The following is a 5,728-nucleotide window of genomic DNA, read 5'->3' on the forward strand; positions in this document are numbered from 1 at the left end:
GAAAGAGAAAAAGAAACAGAGGAAGACAAGACTGCTTTCTATCTTTTCGCCTTTATCATGTCTTGAAACAATTAGGTCCGTATAATCAAACGCACAAGGTTGCTGGTAACATCACTGTTCCACGGAAAGAAGCAAATTTATTCACCCATTGGAAATATCGTTCACGAAGATAGCATCCCTTTAAATGGTTCCTCTTCCACGTGCGCTATTTTATACTATTTTACGTTTCGCCCGATAACGCTTGCCGTTTATCCTCGGTAACAATCGGCTTTTTGTTTGTTTTTATTTTTTTTTTTTTTTTTTTATCGCGATCACCGGTGAATTTATCTCGTTCTAATCCGCACGAACGCGACCGGAATTCGTTTCAAGATTCGTCCCCGATTCTATCGTTTTCGTAGATTAGAGCAAAATAATAGTGAACGTCACGAATAATCATCCATTACTGACGATTGAAACAAACAAATTCCTATCAAAGACACCGAGGCAAACGAAGTGGAAAAGCTTTATAATACAAACTATCATTACTATCACTTGAACTCTTATTTTATGAAAAAAAAGAAAAATCATTCAAATTTTCCAAAAAAAAGCTGCTCTACATCTACATAGTTATGAATTGGCCGCGCGCACGTTGAGAATTTTTCGCTCCGAAATTGCAATATTTTCTCAGTTTCAAGTACATTTAAATACAACTCAGGAAAATAAATAATACATTTTTTACTTCTTAGTAATGTCTACGTCCAGTGATATTATTCTATAGCGACGAATTATTGTTAGGGACTAGCCACTTGCGCTGGCAACTAATTGCGGACCGTAACGAGTGACCGAACCAATCGTATACGACAAATTCGTCGCTTTCTTTTTTGAACTCGTCGGTACGACATCACCGAATAGAAATTATCGATAAGTAATAGATTTATTATTTGTTACTTAAATACACTTAAGACTGACGAAATATTACAATTTTTGGGATAAAAAGAAATTCTCGACGTGCGTGACGCGTCATTCCAGCGCAAGAGGTTAACCGATTGCGGACCGTAACGAGTGACCGAACCAACCGTACACAACAATTCGTCGCTTTCCTTTTGAACTCGTCGGATAGAAATTATCGATAAGTAATAGATTTATTATTCGTTTCGCCTATTTCATTTATACTTAAATACACTGAAGACTGAGAAAATATTACAATTTTTAGAATAAAAAAAAACTTCTCGACGTGGATTGCGGACCATAACGAGTGACCGAACCAACCGTACACAACAACTCGTCCCTTTCCCTTTGAACTCGTCGGTACGACATCGTCGGACAGAAATTATCGATAAGTAATAGATTTATTATTCGTTTCGCCTATTTCATTTATACTTAAATACACTTAAGACTGAGAAAATATTACAATTTTTGGGATAAAGAAAGAAATTCTCGACGTGCACGTCATTCCAGCGCAAGAGGTTAACCGATTGCGGACCATAACGAGTGACCGAACCAACCGTACGCAACAATTCCTCGCTTTCCTTTTTTCAACTCGTCGGTACGATATCACTGGACAGAAATTATTGACAAGTAATAAATTTATTTATTCGTTTCGCCTGGGTTATACACTTAAATATATACTTAAAAACTGAGAAAATAATACAACTTTGAAACTCATTAACAATCTGACCAATGATACACGTAGTGTCATTCTTTTTTTCTTTTTTCTTTTTTCATAACATAGTAGAGTAGCTTGCTTCGTCTCAGAACGACACAAAAATTAACCACCACGGCACGAACGATCATTTTCACTGGTCACAAACCTCTCTCCTCGAATACCTCCACCGTCGCTCCTACAAACAAGTCGAGATCTAAATTTCTTCATGCCCGTCCCAAGAATATTCCGCGATGTTGAACCGAAGAAAACGAAACGAGGACGATTCGATTTCAAGGGCGCCGTTAGCCTGTCCGGGGAGGGCGTAATTTCCATCGATGTTCGAGGGCAACGTTGATTATCGCGAAAGCGCGGCCGGAACAGCTGAAAACGGAGAAAAGGCGCACCCGCTGACGAATTTCACGTCGTTGAGACACACTTGGCTCGAGACTGGGCGTTATATAGATTCGCATAATGAACTGGAACACGCTCCTCTTCTCGTCGAGTGATCAATATTTGAAAATTTAATGCACCCTCGTCGCATCTGTATATTCGGTTTGGTACTTTCAACAGAAGACTATAAGATTAAATTTACATTGCAATCACACAGGGGGGCACGAAAGTGGCGTTCAGTATCGCTGGTCTTTGTGGATTTTCGAAAGTTTTTATCGACCAAGGAAATTTCTTTTCTTTCTTCTTACTTAATGCACGAACAGATGGTTATTTTGATTTATTATTACTATCATATTTTCTTATTGTACGTTGTTTGTTATATCGTTTGACATCACATTTGACGATCACGTATTACTTGGTATATTTTGCTTTATTTTATTTTGTATATTATGTTAATTTTTCCACTTTCAAATGCACGTAAGAATCCGCGATCGAGAGCGCGAAGAAATTCATCACTTTTTCTAACGCACCGGTTACCGATTGCAAAAATTGTGAAAGCAGAAGACTCATGTGAGACTAAATTCGATCAACGATAAACGTAACAAAGAAAAGACGAACGAGGTTGAAGATCAGATGAATGATTTGAAAATTATCTAAAGACAAAGGAAAATGTTAATCGCGCGGACAGAATAAGAAGAACAGAATTCATCACTTTTCACACACTGAACGATTACGAAAAAAAATGCTGTAAACGCAGGGAATTACGAAACTAAATTTAAATTAATGATCACAGCCGAGAGGAGAAACTCCATTTGTAACACTGGAAGAGGAACTGCAAGCTCGAGATTCATCGCGCCTCTGACGCACGAAGATGATTCGAAAGTTCTAAAAATGAACGTACGAGAGTGAATTTAATTGACAATAGGGAGTGGCTTGTCGATGTTAAAAATAACAACATAGCGTAAGCTGATAATTACTGTTATACGAGCCTGATAAATATAAATAGTAAGGATAGAAAATCATAGAAAGTGTATTTAATTAACGAGGACAAACAACACCAAGATCGTGATCGTTAAACGATTGGAGAATTCTTCGCTGTCGCGAGGATAAGAGTAAGTATAGGCCTCACTCTATCGACCGACACTGAACAATTACAAGAATTGCGAAATCAGAATCGACACAACGAGAAAGAAGAAACACACGCAAATAACTTCACGTGGAGGATTCACCAATATATACTGTAATTTCGATGCACTAAATTAACAACGGAGATTACGAAAGGGTAGAAACTTTAATTAACAATCGCGAAGAAGAGAGGGGAAAGCGTGTGGTTTCGAGCGTTTGATAAGAAGATAAAAAACGTAAAGAGGGGGACCTTTTGTGTTTTAGAATTGACGAGAGTTTTAGCCTCTGATTAAAACGAATCGATTAAACAAGATGAGACAGAAGGGAAGCCGATGCAATTTGAACGAAATCGACGAGCGTCGTCGTGGAAATGACATTCTTCCCGATGGACGATTACGTTAACGAAGAACTCGAACGCAAGAACTTGAAACATCAGCGAGACAAGAGGCGTTCAAAACGGACAAATGTGTTCGAAATTGAACGTGATATTCTCCTGGAAGATATTCTCAGAAGATACGTACATAATTATATATTATTTACAACATATATATGTAATATACATTATTAATAATCGTCGTTCGCGACGAATTATCCTAGCGAAATAGAAACTTTTGCGGAAAATCCAACGAGACGAACCTCCTCGGAGAATATGGCCACAAATGAAGAGGAAGTAATCAATGAACCTAACCGAAAGAGAAAAACTGTATCGAAAGAGAGAGACTGCGATCTTGTTTCTCTAGTAATAGCCAGCTTGGCGAATTAATTCCATCGAACCGAGAATCGAGGAGTGTTCGACCAAAATATTTGTTCAAACAAAGACGACTTTTTGTTTGTTGCACCGTCGTCTCGATGATGTTTCGGTTTCAATTATCGAGCGACTGACGTGGCACAGCTTTTCTCCACCTCGCGAGAAGAATTGACAGGAAAAGCTCCTCGAGAGATCCCGAAGACTCGCGCCCGGCGAAACGAATGACTTTTCTGATCAATGAACATCGGACTGACGGGGATTTGTACTTCCAAGGTCGTCTCTGTGAAAGTGTATCGCTTCTTGAAAAAATACACGATCACAGAGGGGGGGGGGAGGGGGGGGGAGATATGCGTGAAACAACACGTGGAATTCGAAGGAGATTCCAATCGGTGCGAGTCCGATTGAAATCCCACAGTGAGAGAAATTTCATTTGCGCGCTGTTTTCCTTTCGTCCGCCCATTTGCGCCCCATTTTCCATTTATCATTGGCATCGGGCCAAATTGAATTATACGTCAATAGAGGACAGAGCACGTGTTGTTTCGGCAAAATGAATCGATCGGTAGGTTGAAGCGCAAAGCCGTTTAATCCGTAATCCAGAATCGTCAATGGGGACTGTGTATTCACGGGCCCCCCGTCGTCGCCTGGAATTTTCCAGCTAGCCGAATTTCAAAAGCAAACGCTGCTAATTTAAACCGGTCGTACGCAGTTGAAAATTGGTACGAGCTCGGAAAAGGGACAAGAAAATCTATCTCTCGTGCGCTGTGTAGAGGAAAATGGAACGTTTCTCCTGGGCCATCGTTCTTTCTCTGCAAAATTGCCCCCCCCCCCCCCACAGCGTCGATCTAATAAACTCGTATACGAGAGATGGAACATTTTTCCTTTAATTACTCTGCACCGCGTACAAGCAGAAAATCCGCGAGCACTCTGACGATCATTTTTACGAAGAAAGTACGCATCGTACGAGGTCGCCCCTCGGATCCACGGAATTCATTCTCGCGATATTCTCGAACGAAAGGGTTAAGGAATTACTTCGCTCATCGCGCACGTTCATACGATACAGACCATCAGTGTTGTCCGCGTGATAGACGGCTGGTGTTGTGCATTTTTTTGAAGCTTCGTGCTCCGGTTAAGCGTGTTCCCCGTGTCCCACGTAGTTTCCGGTCCGGAACGTTTGACGATCGAGAAAGCGAACGGAGAACGAAAAATCGGGCGGCGCGGAGAACACGTTGGCCACCAGGCGTCGAATGTCACGGCACGGTCCTCGCCGATGTTCGCGGTTGAAAAGCGGGGATGAAAAGAAAAGGAAAGGGACGTCGCGTGTTGCCGCGGGTGAAAAAGCGTAGCACGCCACGTACGATGCACGCGTCGCGATGCTCGGCCACCGACTGTCAGCTGCGTCGCGGCGGAACGTCGGCGCGACGCCCGAGCACGTCCGAGGACGACCGAGGACGTCGAAACGACGCCCGGTGTCGACGATGATGACGACGACGACGACGACGACGACGACGACGACGACGATCAAGACGATAAGTAAACGTGTAAACTCGACGAGGCATCGAGAGATCAAAAAGTTTCGCCCACGTTCACCCTTTTTCAACGAGGGCTGTGGGACGACCGGAACGAACACTTTGCAAAACGTTGTTGCTGATCTCGTACAGCACGGTTGGTTTAAAAACTGACTCACTTTACGAAAATCTGACAGAAAATCAGTTATTTTCTTAAACTATTGATTTGATGAGGAAACATTGGCCTACTTTGCAAAAATTTCACAGGAAATCACGTATTTTTGTAATTAATTATTTGATAAGAAGAACTGGCTTACTTTACGAAAATTTGACAGG

This window comes from Frieseomelitta varia, unplaced genomic scaffold (assembly GCF_011392965.1).
Source record: "Frieseomelitta varia isolate USP_RPSP 00005682 unplaced genomic scaffold, Fvar_1.2 scaffold_467, whole genome shotgun sequence".
Lineage (NCBI taxonomy): Eukaryota > Metazoa > Arthropoda > Insecta > Hymenoptera > Apidae > Frieseomelitta > Frieseomelitta varia.